A 23,810-nucleotide genomic window follows, 5' to 3' on the forward strand; every position below is an offset into this window, starting at 1 on the left:
TTGCTTTGTATTTGGAACCTTGTGGGACTGCAAAACCCAAGGGGTCATCATACATTCAGCAAGAGAAGACGCTTCAAGGAAGCTCAAGGGCATTGGAAACAAACATGTCTTCACTGTGACAAGCTGTGCCTGTCTCTGGATACCGGCACACTCGGCAAACTAATGCATTAGAGAAAAAGAATGAGCAAGGAAGGGGTGAGGGATAAGTAGAATGCATATTAAAGTAGAACTGCTTCCTGTTTGTTCAGAGATATTGAGCATTAAGTCAGAGGGAAAGGTAGGCTCTAAGGTCAAAAACCAGCAGCTGTCTTTGATAGGCATGTTTGGTTTTTGTGGTGCTGCTGCTTCTCACCAGCAACACTCAGGGAGACTTTTCAGCCAAAACTCTCAGAGCATTTTTTAATTTTTTAATTTAGCATCCCACTGACAAGGTGGCGTGAGACAATACTTTTATTCCCAGTTTACTGATGGGGAGGTTGAGTCACCAAAAAGTTAAGTTAGTGAGCAGGAAATCCATCAAAAAGAAACTCAGGGTAGCTGGCTCCTATCTGCCCACTAAGCTTACTGCCAGTCAACTCCTTCATTTTCTTCTCCACCAGTAGCTTCTAGGAGTCCATTTTTCTTCCAAAGTAGCTCTAGAAAGTGAGAAACGGCACATGCTATCTTGTCTGGAATGTAAAATTTACAGTTTAAAAACCTACAAAGGTCCAAAGACAACTTCTTAGTAATCAATTCATTCTTTGTAACTAATTCAGTCCTTCCTGGAAGATGGCTAGTCTGTAAAAGATACAGTAAAGAAGACAGGAAATTAAGTTTCCAAACCATTTTTTGAATCCTCAGAGAAAAAAAGTCTCCAAAAATCTAAACAATGGTTCAGTTAACCTAGAGAAATAGTTAAATGCTACCAGAGATCATTAAATTCATTTCACTAAACCTGTAATTCACTCTTTCCTATTTAACTCTCCAGGATTTTCCCACAAAAACTAGAAAGGTACATTTTTTCTCTTATGCCTCTACACTAAAAAACCTTTGAAGCCAACTCAATGCCCGAAATGTAGTTTTCTGGTGAAAAATCAAGGCCTCCCCCGGACCACGGGAACTGCTGTATGGAAGCAAAGTGGGATCCATTCCACCCACTGTCCTGCTGATGAAGGCACCAGCCAATGTCAGAAGCTTCCAACAAGGCCAGAGAGAGTCTTCTAGGCTTGAGAAATTAAGTTGTGACCCCGCAGCTTCTTCTGTTTGCTTTGACATTTGTTGTGCTATACTATGCAGTCACATCAGGTGCTGCAGAAGAAGGTATGAGTGTCTATCGGGAAAGAAATGCAAGGAAAATAATCTACCCTAATCCTACGTGTCATCCTGATCTCTAACAGGTCAGTCCTGAGGGATACACGCAGTATCACTTGCAGTTATCCTAAATCTGGCTCTTCTGGAAATGCACAGAATAGCCCAGCCTCTTCTGAATTTTGATACATTTTTGCCCTCAATGTTTTCGCAATTGAGTGAGTTCAACGTTGAACTGTGGTTTGAAAGGAGCACTTTGCTTTATTGCTTCCCCGCTCATTCTTGCTATGAGACAGGGAAAACAAAAGTTCCTGACCAAACTTTTTTTGTCATTTCTTTTTATCCCTCTCCTTTCGAAGATAAACAGTCACAATATTTTTTGTTACTCTGCTGTGGGAAGTTTTCCATATGGCTTTTTCCTGTCAGACCGCTCTAAACTTCCTCTGATTCTTCAATAACCTTACCAAAACAGACCAATACTGCACCTGATATTTCCAGATGAGGCCACATCCCCCATTTAAACAAAAGTATTACAGTATTCTTTATATTGCCCCTCAGGCAGTGTCCTGCAGGGTCCAAGCTGCATACTAAGCAGAATTAGGAACCTTGTAACAGGAACAAGAACTTCCCGTAAGTAATACTTCTAACACATATGTGACAAATTAAAACATCCATCCCACCACCCATTCACCAAGCACATCCAGATTTCCCCGAGGAGGCACACACAGACCTCCCTGGCCACAAGGGCTCTAAATAACTTTGTACCACATGCAGATCTTTGTAGTTTACAAGGTACTCCCGCTCTCCAGCTTGTTCATTACTGTATTACACAACTTTGGACCAAACAACAAACCTTGGTGAACCAGCCATTAGCCTTTTCCTGTAACGAAAGTTCTTTCTTTCATTTTTTTCTTTGTTTCATCTTTTATTCTAAAAGTTTTCATCTAAGACAATGCTTTGGTTCTGTTTGGAGGCCTATGCCATACCAAAGGTCTTCAGAAAGTCTAAGTAAATTGTCAACCCCTTATCTATTAGTCCTTTACACATCATGGAAAGAATTTTGAGAAAGTAGCAAGATGTGCTTTTCCTCAGTAGGGAAAAAAACCCAACAAACTAGTCAGTTAGAACCTCCTATATCATTTCCCAGGCGCTTTACTACTTATACCTAATTACCGTTTCAATCAATTTCTCAAATGTTCATGTAGAATTTATGAGTCTTTAAATCTTTGAATCACATCCAAATCCTTTTTAAATATAGGTAATAACATGTGCTACCCACTAATTGTTCTAAATTCTTTCTGTTGTAACTCCTAGTTTGTATCACAAGCTCTTCTTCAGACATTGCAATTTCAGAGAACATAATCTTCATTAACAGTAATAGCACTATAACTAAAAGCTTACTCTTTTATATAAAAATTTTAAGAAGGTGTGAAGATAAATTTCCTTTTGATTAGTATTGCAAATGCAACAGCACCTGGTTAGTGTAGGAGATACACAAAATAGTCAGAACCGGACAAAACGGACTTGTCAAATCAACAAAAATCATCAATGACAAATAAAATATTATTTGAGAATTCTTCCTGTTTTAATAGACCACAGTGTTATTGGTGTCATGGCTAAATATTGTGCATGTGTTATAATTCAAATACGTGATGTGTGTATGCATATAATTTAAATTTATGTTTCTTAACTTGGCAGGGTCCCTTTCATAGTGATTACATTAGCGTGGTTACTTCCGCTTACCAGCTCAGTGCAGCAACCTCTCTATTTTTTAAGGTCCTAAGACCACAGTAGTAGAATCTGAACGAGCACCCACACCAGCATCATTCCTGTATCTGTTTTCTATTGAACTGCTGCCTTCCAAGGAAGCACATTTTCACAAATCCTACCAAATGGTGGGGTTTTTCAAATTTTGATTCACCAAAGTAGCTGCAAATTCCTGTCCTTAAATATGCTACATTTGGTTTACAATGCATTGGGAGCTAAGCAACGTTTCTGTGTCTCTTTGAGACATAAATTAAAAACAACCATCCCTTTTTCTATACAGTGCAATGTATTTGTTTTACAATGGATCATTTCCATCTCCACAGTAGCAGCTGCCACCCAAGCCATCATCTCTGTGCACTCGTAAGCAGCTCCATTTCCAGTTCTAATTGGGAACAGAGATACTTATTGGGTGAGTTCCAGCATGATCTATCACGCCAGAGACAGCTACTATGCAAACCAAAGCAATCCGGCTTCCAAAAACCCTCTTAGACAAACACTGACTTTGCACACAGATTCTTGCATTTCTGTTTCTTGGTGCTGGTTTCTTGGAACATAGTAAGTGCCAGAGGAAACTATATATTAAGAGTCCATGAAGTGCTGTTTAAGATGGATAAATCCGTGGATGTTATCTTAATAACCACTACCTCTTTAAAATCATATAGGTGGTCTAAAAAAGCCACCTAATTCACAGCAAACAGAACTACTGCTGAGCAAATGCAGCCACTAAGCTCATTAAGAGGATGTGGCAGGATGTGTCTGAAAGTGCAGTGCAGTGGCTCAGCAAGCAATTAAATCCCATGACAGTTTAAAATGAGAATCTATCAGTGTCACAAGAGTGTGAAGCCTCAGCATCTCTGCTGTTCCCACCCCCAGCGTTTTATTTATTATGGCGTATTGGGAACATGGGAAGTCAAAAAGATTATAATGAAATATGCCATATAAAAACCAGATTAAGCCTGCTCTTCTTTGGGGAAATATGCAGAGAGAGAAGCTGTCTGTTAGCTGTCGAGTTTGCAAAAGATACCATCTTTTGGGATGGTGCTCTCTGCCAGCAGACAGAGTGCCCCAGGGGAAATGGTGGTGAAAAACCCAGACAAGCAGCATCCATCCATCCATCATACGCTCATCTCCCCATCTCCAAGGCACAAATATAGCGTTAGAGTGCAAAGGGTGGGGGCAGGGGGGTGCAATCCCTTAAGAAAAAAAGAGGAGACAATGCCTTACGTGAATAGCTGGATTTTGTAGCCTTTCTGTGCGCATACACCCACTCTCCTTAGCTTGTTTACTTGCTTGCTTATTATGTTCATGGCCCGTACAGTGATTTCTTACCATCCTTGGAATGTATGCATTCACAGCAGTGACCAGCACCAGCATCAGGTATACTAAAGGCAGGGCTCTGCAAGCTTTTTTCACAAGCACGGCTCCACCAGCACAGTGCGGCACGGATCTCCACTCCTCCTGCAGATCTGGATCTTCAAAACCCTTCTTTCCCTGCATCATCTACTGCTATCCTAGGGCAGATGATCACGTTATTGCTGTTATGCTTTAATCTTGACCTTCCACGGTCTCTGCTATCCCAGCCTGTCCTCCCAACACTACTGCAATTCAGCACCCATCTGCAGCAAACTTGTCAGTGCCAGTTCTACACTTCCCATGCTCTCCAATTCTGACCCACGGGAACTCCTGTCAGCCCAGTCTTGGGCCTCCTTGGGGACTGGGCTACTGATAACACAGACTCTCACAATGAGTCCATAAAGCCAAACAAATGGCCCTGGGGACTAGTAAAGATCAAATTCACTTTATTTTTAATCCAAGCCAGACACAATAAAGCCATGGCTATACTGGAGATTGTAAGACTACTCCAATAACTCTTTGTTTCCCCTGCCAATTCCACCCTCAAACCTCATGTATATTATTGCACTCTCAGGGTAAACAGGGTGGCGGTAAGAACAAGAATCCAGTGAAGGCAAATGATAAACCAGCTTTAGAAGCAAGAGTACTTGAAAAGAGGAGAGTGTTTCCTCAGAAACACACTGTTTTGTGTGGAAAGCATAGTCCAGAGGACTATCTTCCATTAAGTGGAAACTCCTCTTCAGGCTGCAGCCATGGGATCCTGTAAAGCTCCCAAATGAATCACGGTAAACACTTGTTACAGATTTTAGGCACGAGTGAGGTCTGCTCCAGGGAGCAATGGGAGACTGAAAAATCCCTAGCAAAAAATCTCTGCAAAGCTGCGAGTCTCATGGTGGGGTTGGAGACGGGGCGGGCAGGGAAAGTGAAGAGAGGGAAGAAGGTAGAGGAAGCTATGAGGTGGGGGGCTGCACAGTTTCACTCTTCAGCCTGGGTGTAAACAGCAGAAAAACCAGAGGACAGCTTTGGAGACCATGATCCAATGGAAAGCTTCTGTAAGTCCCTAGCTAAAATACATCCCTGGAGGCTACAACACAACAGGAGGGAGAAATAAGGCTGCAGAAAACAGCAGAGGCCCTCAAACATAAGGTTAAGCATTGTTTAGTTTAACCCGTCATCAAAATGTGGACTTTACAAGCAGCTGTATTTCTTTGGCACACTAAAATGCCTCTATAAAATCCCTCAATAAAAAAAACAGCCCTCCTGTCAGTTCTCTTGGAAGTTCTTTACGGATTTATTTCTCAGCACAGATATAAATCATTGTCACATATAATATACTCTACCTGCTTCTCAAAGACTGCCAAATTACAATATCAGGCTAAATGTTGGGCCAGGTAACTATCCTCAGGGCTCAAATCATAAAGGAACATCTCAATTCAATAACATTATTCTAGCACTCATTTGTGTTCTGGTCACTCTTGCATTTGCGTTCTAGATGAGCTCACACTGCATCGAGACTTTTGCAGCATCAGCCAACATTGTAGGCAGTATCAAGGGACAGAGGCTGGGTAACTGCTACAATTTGGAGAAAATTTCTGAGTACAAAGTCTATTCCTTTGGGCTTTGCATCACTCTAACAGAGCTTCTGGCTCGTTTGGAGGAAGATAATAACTTAGCCTACCTATCTGCAAGTGGTCATATAGATACATGCACAGAGATGGATGGGCCCTTTGACTCATCAGAAGAAAAAGAATGTGATTATTGCCCAGTAAGCGGGCGGGCATCAGCCACCAGTCACCTCCACACCACACAGCTGTGCCAGTCACCACCACACTGTACCCTCTGCAAATGGTAACAGGGAGCGGACCTCCTCTGCAATCAAACGTACTATTCTATACGTGACAACATTGAATAAAACCGCTCATACTGAATGCAAACTTGTAGATAAACCACACACAAAAACAGCCATGCCATAACCTTGCTGCAAATTCTGTGAGATTCTGCATAGCTTCTCCTCTTCCTTATCGAGGATGGTGGAGGGGATACCTTTAGTAACAGATAAATCTCTGTAATGCAGTTATCTCTCAACTGCAGTGCGCAAGCATCCCAATTAATTCAGTCCAGGCCTAGCAGAGCCGGCACTAAGCCAGAGCTGATAAACCTGCCAAAGCCAATCTCAGTCCTGCAATGATTCTTGGAAGCCCACTCTGCACTTTCTCATGCCCTGGACTGAGGGGGGTTATTTGGTTGAGTGCAGCGCTCAGCTCTGCCTGGCTCTACATACCCACATGATGCTGCAACTCCACTAAAGATGCTCTTCTAAAACCCAAAGTGCAGGGGAGCAGCAGAGACACCCAATCAGCTCTGAAGGCATTAGCATGGGTGCAGCAGACTTATCAGCACTGACCAGCCAGATTAACAGGTGTCCCAGTTCTGATCCTGTATCTCTGGTCTGCAAAGCTCTCATGTGTGGGAAGACAGTGCTCTGCAGGCCTGAGAAGCAGGACGGCCACATTCGCGTGGTACGGTGTCTGAAGAAGTCAGCCATGCCACGCAGAGCTGGCTCAGCATCCCTGGCTCAGTAAATACCAAACCCGCATAAACCACTGAAGAACAGGAAGGCCACAACAAAGTGGCAATGATTTTAGGATGGGACAGGGAACAAACACCCTAGATGCTGCGCTTGGCATCACTACTGTCTCACCATGTGATCTTGGGCCAAACTCTAACAAAGGTACCCTCTGCTTTTCCATCATCTGTCAAATGGAGATAGTCTTCATCTATCCTCTGGGGTATGGTAGGACTTGTTTAATATTCATAGGCATTGAGGCGTTCAAATGAAATGCACCAAAAATGCAAGGTGTTCTTACACATTTTCACAAAAACAGGTTTAAACACATTTTTCTCCACCAAGGAAAACACTGAAAAAGCAGGACTATTTCCACAGATACCAGATTTCAGTAGCCAATTCACAAATTCCAAGTGATGAGGATAATATTTACTCATACTGTAAGATGCATCTGACAGATGAACCTATATCATTGAAAAATGTTATAAGAAGGAAGGCTTGTAACAGAAAAATGGCATGAGATGCTAGTAGGTATCCTTTCAGAAACAGGAAAGAACAAAGCAAATCATCTATTGAGATGCTCAGATCTCTTGCCACAAAAAGGCAAGAAATTCCAAGAGGCCTATAAAGCATTTAGAGAAAAAGGTGAACTCTAGAATTAATAACAGAATGGTAAACAGGAAGATTAATGGCACCAGAGAAAATGCAGATGGTGAAGCCCCAGCCTGCAGGCTCAGCAAGACTCTGAATAGGGAGGGGGAAAAAGGCAAGGTGTAAACAAGGTGACCTTCAAAGCCACGGGAATGCCTGCCAACAGGCCAGCCAGAGGGCATCCCGAGACACAGATGTGCCATCTGGGGTAGGCTGTCTCATGACAACATGAACAAGATTTGTCTTTTTCAAAATTTGTAGGGAGGGAAAATGGGTAGCAGCAGTAAATACGGCCGTTCTTTCAAAATGGGCACAATTAAATGCACAGGTTGGAAAAGGATGCTATTTATTTTGTAAAGAAAATACAAAAGTAATCCCTGAATATCCCCACTCAGCATGCAAGGTTCGGGGGAGAAAAAACTGGTTTTCACTAAACAAATGTTTTCCTTGAGGAAATGCTTTCCTTATGCTTTAAGTTTGGGGGAGGGGGGGTGTGGAAAAAAAAAAAAAGACAAAACCACCACCAAACCTCACACAAATTGCAAAGCAGCCCTTTAAACCATGATGGCATAAATTTTCCCCATCTTGGCATGTCTGTTCACTCCAGATGGCACATTTGGGTTGAAAGCAGGTAAAGATTCCTCAGACACATCTCTCTGTCCAATATCTGGTTTTGCAGAGTTCCCTTGCTTTGTCTCAGTGCTTATTTGGGCCTTGAATCTCCTAATATGCTTCGTGTATGCCGAGATCTCAGTTCTTTGCTCACGGTAGAGTGGGAAAGAGAAATCTCCTACCACAGTTCTGCAGGGAAGCCTGTCTCTTTCAGACCTGACGCTTAGATCACTGAGGTCAACCAGGAAAATTAAAAAGTAAATGCAATCACATGGGTTTTAAATGTCAGTCAAACGCTTCAGTGAGGCAGTGTTAAGGGGAGCAATGCTATCTCTAAATAAGCCTTCTACAAAATAAACCAAACGTGTTCTGCTGTGATATCCACTGGCAAGATTTCAGGGGAAACCAGAATAAGCAACCACATTACAACTCACCGTGGAAGAAAGCAGACCCTAGCTGTGGGAGTCCAGCAGGTAGTGAATTCACACACCTCTTTTCCTTCCAGCCTGGCTCAAAGTACATCAAACCTGAGTATTTCATCAGACAAAACTGGCCCATCTGAGTTCAGTGCTAAAATCAGTTAATTCAGTGCTAAGCGTACAAGCAAACATATCTGAATGTTTTTTATTCTGATGGGCTGCATACCAACTGCAAAAAAGGTACTGGCATGACCTCCAGTTTTGCAGCAGGACCCACAGGTGCTGGTTGAGCTCCAGCATCTGGTGCAAAGCCTGCGCAGCCCCAGTGATGCCATGTCCCATAGGCTTGGCTCAAATGAGCTTGCGATTGCTGACCGGAGCTGCCATCACAGCTCTGGACATCAATACATACTTTCTCCAGAAAGCCCCATCATGTGGCTCTGTTGTTTGCTTTTTGAATAGAACAGGAACAGAGGGATGAAGTACACACTTAAAAACACTGAAGTGGCATTGAGGAAGGAATCGGGAAGAACAAGGGAGAAAAACGGCAAAAGGGAGGAAAGCCATCATGTTCCCTCTCTCCTCACCTGCTGCAGCTGAACTATCATAGAATCACGGAATCATCGAATCATTTTGGTTGGAAAAGACCTTCAAGTTCATCAAGTCCAACCATTAACCTAGCACTGTCAGGCTTGTTCTGCAAACTGCCACAGAAAAGTCTGAAAAATGGAAGCCCTGGGCCTTGAATTTTTCCTTTTCAATTTCTGCCTGTTTTCTCTTCTCTGCTAACAGAGAAACATTGTAAAATCCTAGATCCTGAAAATGTACATTCTGGGCCCTTTCAACACCTTACAAAAGACAGTGAAGATAGATGATAACGGGGAAGAGGGAGAGATAGCCATGCAAGGAGAAAACAATGTGAAATAGAGAATAGTTGTTCTCTCCTTTCCCCCGATCAGCTTTCATTTCCCTTTGTTCATCTAACATTGAGCCAAACTAAGCCAAAGAAGCTGCCGTGCTGGGCTACAAGATTGATGGCTGCAGGCAGACTCCACAGTGAAGAGACGGATGACTGGTCATCTCCCCCGATGCACTGAGAAACATCCATCCTTGCAGCCATGCTGAGCCCATTTGTGCTCATTTTGAAAAGAGAGATAAACACGGGCAGCCGGAGGCACCTGAGTGTCCTTCTCCCTCAGAAGGACACAGTTATACTCCTCTGGGCTCCTTGAGAAGGTCGCTCTGTCCACCCCTGAACATCTGGCTGTGGGATTTGGTAACTCTCTCTCTCCCCCAGCAATCATCCATCTATTAGAGCACAGTGCAGGTCGGAAGAAAATGGTGAAGACAATGGTGTGACAACCTCATCAATCTACAGCTACATGCTTGGCTATTTAGTTTTCTTTACGCTATTCCTAAATGGGGGTGAGGGGGAGGAAGAGAATTGCTACTGGTATGAAAGAGTGAATTGTGGAAATGGCAACGTGGATTGGAGTAAGTCCTTATGACTATTAAAATGTTGTGCATGTACTAAAGCAGTAGGGAACTAATTAAGATTCAGGATTGAAAGGCAAAACAAAAAAGTTGGATGCACTCTGGTTCCATCTGCAGCACTTGCTGAGAGTTCAGATGTATCTAGGGCATCATCTTCAGGAGACAGAGGTTAATTTTTTTACTTTGCCCATTCAGATATTAACAGAAAGCTCCCTGGAAGAATATACTGTAAGTATATTTATAGTGCAAATCCTGGTGTAGCAGCTTCAGAGACACAAAGCACTTAATCTTGACTCCTTTCTATTTAGTTAATAGTGTCTTTGTTTGCAGATACTGTCCTGGTCTACAGCACTGCTCACAGATGCAGCCTCTGTGTTTCCAGTTCTCCTGCTGTGCTGCTACCTCGCCCAGGCAATGAGCATTACATGGCAGATGTAGCCACAGCATCATTTACAAATACAGCATCACTCCAGAAATTCCTGTAAGTATGAACCTCACTTTGTCAGAGTAGCACATATCTGTAACTGTGTCATAGACATTGCACCAAATAAATCACGAGAAGATAAAAGCATTCACCATCTCTCAAAAACTCAAAGAAATAAGTTACTTGCTGGAAGTGTTTAAATGTAATTTTAGCACGCTGTCTGAGCCAGCTTTGAAAATGTTCCTTTTATTCCCATCATGCAATGCTGTTTATTTTAGGCCAATAACAAAGGGATTTTCACTACAGCTCTGTATGATACGTATATGATATTAATCATGAACATATGTGTTCCTAAGACATCAACCCCACACTTCCCAAGGCAATAACATGCATTTAGAAGTGCATCATTTCCATCAAAAGGAGTAAAGTTCTCATCTTTTCTTCTACATCAGGAACCATAGTTTTAGCTGATGGAAATTGCTACTCACTGTAGGCTTTAACAGAACTGTACCTAGCTACCACAACTAAGGTACCTAGCTACCACAACTAAGGTACCAACCCTAAACTACCTTGTTTGTTTAAGGGGAACCATACTCTAAGTGCATCCTAAGTGAGATCTCCGGTCAGGAAGACATTGCAGAGAAAAACCACATCCACGAATTTCATTCTTAGTTCCCCTCAAAATGTACATTACATTGACTCTCTTTCCCCCAGAGAGTTTACTATTGGGAATGGACACCATGGCAAACATCAATGGTGCCAGAATCCTAAAGCATAAAATACCTGTGATAAACTATTAGGTAAACAAATGCAAAATGCAGGGAATATTTAAATGTATTGTAATCTAGTAAAAACTTACATAATATCTCGCAGGTACAAGACAGCTATCAGGCTGTAAAACATTTCCTCCAGAGAATGGGAATGACAGACGGAGGACTTCCACCAAGGACAGTGGTGGGAGGTATGGGGATGTGGGAGGAGAAGCCATCACGGTCTCCGTTCTACTCTCAGTAAATCTGTAAAGCTTGGCTTGTAAGATTTCAAATGAGACTTCATATTAACATTTATTGCTCATTCATTTATATTACACAGCAGAAAAATATCACCTGGTGTAAGTCTTATAATATTTCCGACTACAAAACAATTTCATTTGCTGTGTGTCAGGAGAACAATAAAATTGAATAGAAGTTTTTTTTTAAATCATATTTTGAATATAATGATATTCCATAATATCTCTCCTATTTTTTGTTAACTTTTTCTTCTGTAAAAGAGTGTGCAAGTTCTACTACACGGTTGATTTAGTAGCCCAATGACTTTATTGGGCTCTATCCTGCAAGATGCTGAGTACCAAACCTGCAAGTCTGGTCCAACCCAGTACTTTACATGAGGATTCAATTTTAAGCATATGACAAGTCCCATTAATTACAAAAAGATCGCTCATGTTCTTAAAGACCAAGCTCGGGTTCTTTCCTTGTCTGGGTTAGACAGCTTGGCATCTTACAAGACTAAGCCCTGAGGACTTGATCCTATAAACCCTTTTTCACATGATTACCAGAGAACTCCCAGGATTGCTCACATCAACATACAAAATAGGTGCAATGAATTAGATAAAATATACTCATTTCCTATGACCTTGTGTCCAGTACTTGCATCTAAACTATTCTTGTGCTTCACAAAAATCCTTTCACCGATACTGCCTATTCTTTTTCAGGTGGGAGTACAGGCCATATGGAGAAAAGTGTGAGGAGGTTTGCCAGCAAAGATGTTCAAGTTCAACTACAACTTCACAGCCACCCCTCCCCTTGCCTGGGAGCTGATGATTTGCACCCTGGGGGAAACCAATCTGCCGGGTTCCACCATTTCCCCATGTACCATCCCCTGGCGCTTCCCCAGGGGTTCCCACACCCCTTCCTCCTGACAAGCCTTGAGGGAACTGCTGGAGCAACCCACTCCTCGGGCCCCCCACACCAACTTGGGGAGCACTGAATCGCTCTTTCAAACCCACCTGTTCTCCCATCCGTGGCTCACTTGCACTCCTCTCTTTTTAAGGTTAAATCTGTTTATTTCAGAAATACATAATCCTGATGGTTTCTTACAGAGATGTTAACTTCATAGTAAGGTGATAAATCCCACAGCATTTTACCTCTCCACTAGGAACAATATGTCTCCTAGAGACATGGCTTTCACAGTCAGGCCTTGGCAGCTTAAGAGGCACATGCTGAAAAACCTCTTCTCAAAGACGCGTCCTAGCAGCCAGATGTAGGTCAAACACGCAGTAGCCAAGAAAAGTGAAAGAACAAAACAACAGGCTGGATAACACAGAAAGGGTGGCGGCACCACAAGCAAGCTCCCTCTCAACAGCCCGGGTATTTCAAGTCAAGGCCACCTCAGGCACCTGAGCCCTCCGAGCTTTCCTCATGTCACAGAATCACAGAATCACAGAATCGACTGGGTTGGAAAAGACCTCAGAGATCATCGAGTCCAACCCTTGGTCCAACTCTAGTCCGTTTACTAGATCATGGCACTAAGTGCCATGTCCAATCTCAGTTTAAAAACCTCTAGGGACGGCGAGTCCACCACCTCCCTGGGCAGGCCATTCCAATGCCTGATCACTCTCTCTGTAAAGAATTTCTTTCTAATATCCAGCCTAAATTTCCCCTGGTAGAGTTTAAGCCCATGCCCCCTTGTCCTATTGCTAACTGCCTGGGAGAAGAGACCAATCCCCACCTGGCTATAACTTCCCTTCAGGTAGTTATAGAGAGTGATGAGGTCACCTCTAAGCCTCCTCTTCTCTAGACTAAACAACCCCAGCTCCCTCAGCCTCTCCTCATAGGTCTTATGTTCAAGTCCCTTCACCAGTCGTGTTGCTCTTCTCTGGACCCGCTCCAGCACTTCAATGTCTTTCCTGAACTGAGGGGCCCAGAACTGAACACAATACTCCAGGTGTGGCCTCACCAATGCAGAGTACAGGGGAAGGATCACTTCCCTTGTCCTGCTGACCACGCTGTTTTTGATACAGGACAGGATACCGTTGGCCTTCTTGGCCACCTGGGCACACTGTTGGCTCATGTTGAGCTTCCTGTCAATTAGCACCCCCAGGTCCCTTTCTGTCTGACTGCTCTCCAGCCACTCTGCGCCCAGCCTGTAGCGCTGCAGGGGGTTGTTGTGACCAAAGTGCAGCACCCGGCACTTGGCCTTATTGAACTTCATCCCATTGGAATCAGCCCATTTTTCCAGTCTATCCAGATCCCTCTGCAGAGCCCTCCTGCCTTCCAGCAGGTCGACACTCCCTCCCAACTTGGTGTCATCAGCAAATTTGCTGATTATGGTCTCAATCCCCTCATCTAAATCGTCAATAAAGATGTTAAACAGGACTGGACCCAACACTGACCCCTGGGGAACACCACTAGTGACTGGCCGCCAGCTGGATGCAGCCCCATTCACCAGCACTCTCTGGGCCCGGCCCTCCAGCCAGTTCTTAACCCAGCGTAGAGTACACTTGTCCAAGCCATGGGCTACCAGCTTTTGCAGGAGTATATTATGGGAGACAGTGTCAAAGGCCTTGCTGAAGTCCAGATAGACCACATCCATGGCTTTCCCCTCATCCACCAGCTGGGTCACCTGATCATAAAAGGAGATCAGGTTGGTCAGACAGGACCTGCCCCTCCTAAACCCATGCTGGCTGGGTCTGATCCCTTGTCCATCCTGAAGATGCTGTGTGATTCCGTTCAGGATGATCTGCTCCATAACCCTGCCAGGCACTGAGGTCAGGCTGACAGGCCTGTAGTTGCCAGGGTCAGCTCTGCAGCCCTTTTTGTGGACTGGGGTAACATTGGTCAATTTCCAATCATATGGGACCTGCCCAGTGAGCCAGGACTGTTGGAAGATGATGGAGAGCGGCTTGGCAAGTTCTTCTGCTAGCTCCCTCATCACCCTAGGATGGATCCCATCTGGTCCCATAGACTTGTGAGGATCCAGATGGCTCAGTAAATCACCAACTATTTCCTCCTGGAATACAAGGGGCCTATTTGGCTTCCTATCTCTGTCAACCATCTCCAGAGATGAGTTGTCCTGAGGGCTACCTGTCTTACTGGTAAAAACTGAGGCAAAGTAGGTATTAAGTACCTCAGCTTTCTCCTCATCTTTGTTAACTATATTTCCTTCAGAGTCCAACAGAGAATGGAGGTTTTCCTTGCCCCTCCTTTTGTTATTAACATATTTGAAGAAGGACTTTTTATTATCCCTGACAGAATTGGCCAAGTTAACTTCAAATTGCACTTTTGTTTCCCTGATCTTTTTTCTGCATGATCTAGCTATTTCCATAAATTCTTCATAAGTAGCCAGCCCTTTTTTCCACAGTCAGTAAAGTCTCTTTTTATTTCTGATTTCATTCAAAATCTCCCTGTTTAGCCAAGCCGGTTGTCTTCCCCGACGGCTAGCCTTTCGGCACACTGGTATAGCCTGTTCCTGTGCACTCAAAACCACCTGCTTGAAGCATGTCCAACCCTCCTGGGCCCCCTTGTTTTTAAGCATTGTTTCCCAGGGTATGCTCTGAACTAGACTTCTGAATAGGCAAAAATCTGCCCTCCAGAAGTCCAGCATTGAGGTTTTGTTAATGGTTCTTCCTGCATCTCTGAGTATTGAAAATTCTATTATTTCATGGTCGCTACGCCCCAGGCGGCCTCCAACCACTACATCTCCCACCAGCCCTTCTCTGTTTGTAAACAGTAGGTCTAGCGGGGTCTTGCCCCTGGTAGGCTCATTTACCAGCTGATGAAGGAAATTGTCCTCTATACACTCTAGGAACTTCCTAGACTGCCTCTTCTGTGCGCTTGTCTTGCAGGTTTAGCCCCAAGAGATGACCTGCAGTCATGCTGCAGAGGCTCTGAGGAGTTCATCAGCACAACTCATTCCTTCCATTTAATGGCCTACTCTAGTGACCAAAACATTTTTCAAAACGGCCTGGCTCCAAAGTCATCATAACCCTGTTTTCACAAATATCCTAAATGCAGCTGAGACTACACACCAATGGAAAAATCACCTCTAAGTGGCTGCATTGCTTCTGAAAACAAAACAGCCTTATGTCTGCGGGTCATTGCATGTGCAGCCTACATTCCCACTCTTAGGGATGAGACGCAGAGAACTCAGAGAGAGATTTAACAGCTTCCAAAATTGCCTTATCTTGTTCAGTTGCTACTTCTGCCTTAGCCCGATGACTAGAGCCAGAGTGGTCTGGCTTCAATGGGCTTTTGATCAAAACCCAGAGAGGTTCCAAAGCCCAGTGGCTTCGTCACACAGCTTTCTCCTAATTATGCAAACTGGCTCAGCCACACAAGAACTAGGAGTAATCCCAGGTGATTCATATGAGCAATCTTCACTAACCAACACAGTTCTCCTGCTAAAACTATGCACATAAAATACTTGTAGTGACCTGTTCCAGATCCCACAAATGAAAGAGAAACTATTTACACAAAGTTAATCCTGTAAATTCTAGCAGCATGACTGTGGAGTTAAGAAGCAGAAAAAATGTTTTTGTTTTCTTGACTGGACTATTTATAGAATATTATTTGCTTTCCTAGAAATGAGTGTGTTTTATTTCCACAGCTGCAAAATCATGAAATCCCATTTGGGGGAAAATACATATTCACTCACATCTTTGAACTTTCTGAGCTGAATTAGTCTAAGAGTTTGGGGCTTATCACATGTAACAATACCCAGCAAGAACAGTGCATGATTTGAAGAAGTTATCACAACCCTGGCAGCCATGACGTGCAGGTGAGCTCATCAGTGGCCAAAATGAAGCAAGAAGAGTTACACTGTGAAAAACTCGAGATATCTTTCTAACACACTGGACAGCCAGCCTTGCAGAAACTAGCCCAGCAATTCACCTATGGTGAGTCTCCTTATTTGTATATATGGGTGTGTAACAAATTACTTGTTTTTCATCACCATCCCGGTACACATAAGCCCAGGTTTTGCACCAGAGCTGCTACACTTCCATACCAGTTTTGCAAGGCTTCTTGCTGATGGCCAAAGTATTTAATACTGGCACTTGTAAGGTTTGGCAAGTGGCATGCTTTAATCATACATTCCTTTAAATAAAAAGGTGTTTTCTGCCCTTCCCAAATTCTCTAGAAAGATTTATCAACTATCTCTTAGGCACTTCTCTGAGACTGACAAATGAAATCAATGTTTTAGCACCTCCATTTTACATACTGAGAAGCGGAGAGAAAAAGATGTGTTGCATTGTCCCTGGTGCTGTGTGGACCTGCATGGGGTACGGGTGATGCAAGTACACAATAGTGGGGCAGGACATTAAATTTGGAGGTGGGCACCTCTACTGCAGACTGGAAATGGGACAAAGATATTTCACTGCAGGAATTCTACACCATGATTCAGTGTCAGTGAATACATGCAGAAAGGGACAGGTTCTCTGACATTCTTAGTGCCATATAAGAAAAGGGAAGCAAACTTCATCTGGCCAGAGATTTGGACCAGCAAAGGTCACCATTGTAGGAAGAATGTAAAGGTGGTGGATGAGATGGAACAGAATCTGGTTAGATATGTGTGTAAAAGGAAGAAGCTGATTCACAAGGAGGTCCCACATTGATGAGTTTTCTCTTGAGGATAGAAAGTCTCTTTTTATAACCCAATCATAGCTGGATGTGTAAGTGCCACAGAGCAGCAGCTCTCGCCTCTGGTGCCACGTCCTGCTGTGAACAATCTGAAGGCAAGAAAAGTGGAGAATTGGAGCCTACTGTTTTGATTCAGTAGCACTGATGGATTCATCTGTAAGATGCAGGCTTAGCTGATGAACAAACACCTACTTAAATTTAGGCCGATATTTAGGTACTTTGCTGGATAAGAAGCCCAAAAGAGAAGACTCAGCAGAAATCAGTATTTATCTTGGTATAAATAAAAGCCAGAGCTGTTAAAAAATGAATTTTCCCCCTATTCTCATGAGAAGTTCCCAATTTGCTAAAGAAATTATAGGAAAAAAACAGTTGGGGTGTTTAGGGATTCCTACAGCCATGATGAATGTTACCTTTTTCTTACACAGAATCACAGAATGTTAGGGATTGGATTGAACCAAACAAATAAACAAAAACCTTGCAGCATCTCTGCTCCCAGATTTGGATTCACAATGTAAAGCTTCATTTCATTGCGAAGTGCTACAGAAATGTGACATGTACATGATAGACCAGGATCCAGCATGGCCAGTGTGCAGATGTGCACTGTAACACATCAAATGAGAACTGAAAATTATCCACCCTCCCTGTCACAAACAGTTAAGTACTTTTTCGTCATCTTCTACATGAGGTGCCAAAAATAAAGATCATGGGAGTGGGTGAAAATGAGATCTGTTCTAGCTCAACCAGAAACTACAGGACCCATGTGGAATCACTCAGTAAAGTTCTTTGACATGGGTCAGATATGAAGCTCATCATCATCCACACTTTGTGATGTTGAGTTATTTGACATTTGACCTGATATTTGCTTAACAGTTGACCTAAATACACTGCAGGACTGTTGCTTTGGCACCACCTACTAAAACCAAATCCTGTTTCTAACAAATAATAATTTAAAAACAGGCTCTTCCTGCCGCAGAAAAATATCTGTTAAAAAGTAGACTTGTGGAGCAGGCTCAGGCCCTCTACTGCCCTCGTTTTGCAACCACTGAGCCCCACCATTCCTGGAGAGGTACCTCCCGACAGACGATGGTTCAGGAGCGCTGGAGTCAGGACCCAGCCTGGCTGGTAACCCACTGCTGCCGGCTGCCCCTGCCTGAGGAGCACAGCAGATGTGCAGAGCCCATTGCCAACTAAACACCTGGCAGGGAGAATCAGGCACGTGGAATTAAATAAATAAACAAAGAAACAAACAAACAAATAAATAATTGTAAAATCAGTGATATTTTATATTACTGTAGAATATATTTAAAAAGACGAGCGTTATTTTAAAAGCCAAGTACTTCATAATGCAGAAGTACTTGACTAAAAAGCAGATTTAAACCAACATTTTAATTTCAAGATTTTGGAGGGAAGACAGCAAAAGTCGCAGGAGTTGATAAACAGCTATTAAACTCCATCTTACATGAGGAATCTAGACTAAGTCATCAGAGAACAAAAGTTGCTCCTGTCTGCTGGTTGTAATGTCACATCTGCCCCAAATTTATGTTTCTTGACAGCAAATATTTATAAAAACCATGAACAATTAAATAAAATTAATTCAGCTCTACAAAAACGTATCTTTGGTACCAAATTCACATCTACAGAATCTGAACAACCAAGACCTTGATCTTATAGCCCCCTTCAGGAATCGGAATTCTGCAGAAATATGCTTATATCACACCAGAATTATTCTCCCAGTTTTGATCCCAAGACAGTGTTACTGGATATTAAAGAGGAGCTATAGCTAGTAGGTTTGATAATATAACAGGAACCTAACCTTTACTCACAGAGAAGTTTCCACATATACTGTATAGCAGTAATACCTTTTGTTGAGAAAAGATGTACCTTTCTTTACAGTGCTCATAGCAAAACAACACTGCTGTCTCATAGTACTGAACAAGAATGAACGTGTGATTGTGTAGAAATTGCTGAAGTCAGAAGTGAAACTAGTCAATATTAATTGGCCTGTCTGAGAAAAATTATAAAATAAATTCTCATGAAATTAGTGGTTTGAATTATTTTAGGCTCTAGTATCTTTGGGTGACAATGGAATAGAAACCAGGGAAAGAAAAAATAATATGGAACTCAGGAGAACTGAGCTCTTTCTGCATTCTTCGGTTCAATTCCCAGCTCTACCACAAACCTCCAGTTAAACTTGCATAGGAGCAGTTTATTATCTTTGTTACTTTCTTCTCCATTTTGGAATGAAAGTACTTCTTTTACTATATTTTCTATGTTTGGACTGTAAGATCTGCTATAGTGCATGACTACAGTATAAGAAGCCTTCACCATGACCCCCAGGCTGACAATCTAACATGCTGCTTGAGACTCTAGCTGCTATCATATCAGTGATACTAATGTGAATTCTGTCCTTTGTTTTTTAATTTCACCTTAACTTTATCTTGGTGAAGTGCCCCATCTTAAAGAGCAGTGACCTCCACAGACATGCTGAGCATCTTCCAGAAGAGGTGGGGGCACTCATCGCTTCCCAGAAGAAACACAGTACCTTGTACAATCAGATGCAGTCTGTACAAGGTAAAATTAGATGGTTGAAGGAGTAACAGTTTATCTGAAGGGATCCCATCCATTCATCCACAAGCACACTTACATAGGTATATCCCATATGTCAGATTAAAAACAGATCAGGTTTAAGTGGCATCTAAAAATCTGTTTCCAGTAGTTTCCTCAAAAAGTTCTACCACAGTTCACCATAGCAAATGAAAAATACTTTTGTTTACTTTTACCTCTTCAATAGCTGTTTTGTTTTGTTTTTAAAAGAAAAGCCACTTCTGGAATTCAGCTGAACAGTAGACTGTCCAGAAGTAAGCAACAGAACAGACAGTAGCACAGGACAGACACCAGCACAGGACACCAGCTCATTCTCATCAGAGTAGCAGCACAGCCCGCACAACTACTCCACACCCTCCAAGTAGGTGGGAAGGCTGCGAGACCTCACTGTTGGCTTGCAGTTCAAACCCAAAGGACAGCCATGTACTGAGACAAAAGTGTTCCAGTCATGTGCTTTACACTTACACAGCACGTGAAATAAAAGCTCTGTGTGTCTGTATGTGCGTACCTATATTTAGCTATCTTGCAAAACTGAAGCAGGACACTACCAATTTAAACTCCACCAGAGTTTTTAGCCGTACACACCCTATTTGTTCTCATCCGCATAGCTGCAAAGCTTGGGTAATACCTGACTGTCAGCAGGGCTTACTGTAGGTAATACCACTTCCACAATACTGATATCTGACCCAACACAAAATCATGATACCACCCAGTACCACAAAACCACTAAGTACATAGGATAAGGAGCAATTAAGGTTTCCAGGGGCCTCAGGTATAATCAGGGATCTCTCTTCCATTTGTAACCCTCATCTTTCCTGCTCCTCTGAAATTACTGAGGGCCAGTAGCCTCCTGCTTGCCTTCAGGCACCTGCAGCTCAAGGCGGTGATCGGAGAGTTGGCAATTCTCCTTCTTCCCCTGTTCTTCCAGAAGAACAGGCTATCCAGCCCAGTCCCACCTCTCCCTCACCCTCTCCCTGACCCACAGACCTCCCACGCACAGCAGCTCTGCTCTGCTCTTGCTCTTTTACTGGCAAGGAGAACAACCAGCTGAGGACTGAGTATGGAAGTGTAAGCTGCTTCCAGTCCTCCCGCTGGTCCACACTGAAGTGCCACGCTAATACCATTGCCCAGTTCTGCAGAGAATGAAGTTTGCCCACACTTGGCTAAGCAGAAGTCTAATTTCATTAGTATTATGAGAGTATCAACACCTAATAACTTTAGCACTCTATACCTAGAAAATCACAGCATTAGCAACACATCAATATATTTGAGCCATAAGGCTTGGTTCTCATGATACGAACATACCACTGAAAGATGAAGATCAGCCCATGTAAAAGTAAATCTCAGGAATCCTTAGTGTAATTCCTAAAGGTCTGGTAATAATATTGACTGTATTGTCACTGAAGCAGTTATCGTAAGTTTCTACAACACTTTACTTCCACCGCATATCTGTTGGATAGCCTATGGGATGGGATGGAAAATGCTTAGAAACAGTATCAACATGAACAATGCTAGAGCCTTGATCAAACAACGTTACTAGGGCAATCCATACACGTAACTCTGAGTACAGTGGCACAGGAAAATAGACATCTAAAGGATGCATCAGCAACACCTACTCCAGCATTTTTATGTCTACAACTTTGGCTGTAACTGTTCTTAAAACCAAATGTTTCGACTTGAAACTAAATAAAAGCAACAGACCAGGGCAATAAAAAGTACCATGTTCTCATAAGAAGCAAGCAGCAACTGACCTCAAGAAAAACATTATAGTGCACCGTTATAGATCGTTGGAGCATGATTATTTTCTTCATTAGGTTTTGGTATTACCAAATATGAAACTCTCACTCACTGAGCTGTGTCACGCACTACCTAAACCTGCAAGGTACCAACTCTGCAAAAGTAGCTTGTGACTGTAAATACTATATTATTACTAAATGATTTATGATATCCTTGAACAGCTAGCATGAAAATATTTTGATTCTACTTACTGACCAGCTGATGACTAGCTACAACACACTGAAACAAAAACCTAGGTTTGTGTATCTCCTGAATTATGGAGAAGTCTTGAACTTCTGGATACAACTTATGGCTATGATAAGCCACTCCAAAGGCCCAGATGCAACCCAAGCAGGTATCCACACTGCCTGGGGCTGATCCCAACAGCTGCTGGATTGGCAGCTTTTGGAGCTAAGATCCCTCCCTTTCTGTGTTTGTTACAGTGGCAGTCTTACAAGAATAGTAATAGAATAGTTATAGAATAGAATAGAATAGAATAGAATAGAATAGAATAGAATAGAATAGAATAGAATAGAATAGAATAGCTAACAAATGTAAAGCATACTAAAGCTAAGGTTAGGTCCTAATTCAGTGATGTAGAATTGCATTGCTTGCCTATGTTATGTAACATATAACCAATTCAACAGCCTCCCATATAAATATCAGGTGATCACACATGCGATTGCACATTGCAGAAGCACTCTCTGGCTGCTGACAACAGCTCTAATCCATGACTAGGATGTCCAGGACCCAGGCAGAGTGAAACAATGGAACATTTAGATTAGTTTTCTTCCAAATTTATTTTAGGTGTCCTACAGTTGCCATCTATGTGCTTTTTAAGGGATTTGAAATTGCCATGTATTTGCCTCACAGTCACCTAATGTTTAACTGAGGAATAAAGAGGACAGCAGTAGGTAGCTTCCTAGTTCAGCATCAAGCTTTACCACAGTGTGCCTCTTCAAAACATAGAGCCACCTTTAAATGGCAATCCAATGTTCTCCACAGGTTTTATACTTTCAAATCAGAGAAGAGAGAAGTCCCATTTTGGGCTAGTGAATCCATTCTGGATATGCACAGATGGAGTCAAATTATTTTGTGGTGTAACTGATAAGGAAAGTTAATCACCAGATAGAAATTGGCTGGAAAATAGATTTAAATGGCAGAGCAATATAACTTGCCTTACTTGGCTGCCACTGGCAATGCAACAAAAGTAGCACTCTTGAGATGCAGAAGAGATGTTTACAGCAGGGAAAACAACACAGAGACAGACATGCTGAGGTCTCTTTATCTGATAACTTTGTGGTAATTGCCTTTCACGCCCTCCGGCATGTAAGATGTGCTAATTTGGCATTCAGCGAGCACAGCAAAGAAACACAATGCAAAGAAGACAGAAACTCCACACTACTGCTTTACCTGACTAAATTACCGAGGCACAGCAGTGTTCACATCATCACAAAGTCTGAGGTAGATATTTGTATGGGTCACTGTCATTCGCTTCCTAGAGTTCAGTATCATTTCCATCAATGTACCTGACTGACCTCACCAGTTCTTTCTGAGCATCTCTGCTGTGAGATCTGGCTGAGGTCTTTGCTGGCTGAGATTTTGCCCTTGGTTTGAACCCCAGCTGAGTGGTTACAGGCATTTCTTCCCCCTTCCAGCTGTCTGCTGACATCTCCTATATTGAAGGTAGGGAGCCTTCAGAAACTGTTTCTACCAAAATCAACATTTGGATCAGCATCAACAATTTTGCCTCTGATTTTACGGGGCTTGGAACTTGTCTCTATCCCCCCTTCCTCTGTCTTCACGAACTACTGCACAGAAGCAAAGTCATCAGTACTGCTGAGCATAGCTCGGTTCCCAGACACCTTCCTCTGTCAAACAGGTTTTTAAAATATTTTTAATTTACATTTTGGTCTTTTCTCCTGTACTTTTTATACTGGCAGTGTCTTGCCTCTTAAAAACCACATACAGCTGTGAGTATGTGTGTTCCCTCTTTTGCATAATAGCTGACCCCAAAGACAGCGAGCTTTTATTACTAACTGCAGGGAAGAATTCACAACACTATGCTCTACCTGACACAGCTGTAGGTGCTCCGCTCTGCTTACAGTCACTCATTCAGCATCCAGATTCATCACTTCACTTAGTTTAATTGTGAGAGAAGAGTGTCAAGGACAATAAGAATGAAAGAAGAATAGACTAAAGTACACATACAGGCATAAACA

General features: G+C 42.7%; 1 protein-coding gene across 15 annotated transcripts in view; it reads right to left on the reverse strand.

Moving 5' to 3' along the window:
* DPF3 (double PHD fingers 3) overlaps positions 1-23,810 on the reverse strand; it is a 188,861-nt gene that overhangs the window by 79,607 nt on the left and 85,444 nt on the right. The window lies entirely within an intron of this gene.

This window comes from Columba livia, chromosome 5, assembly GCF_036013475.1.
Source record: "Columba livia isolate bColLiv1 breed racing homer chromosome 5, bColLiv1.pat.W.v2, whole genome shotgun sequence".
Taxonomy (NCBI): domain Eukaryota; kingdom Metazoa; phylum Chordata; class Aves; order Columbiformes; family Columbidae; genus Columba; species Columba livia.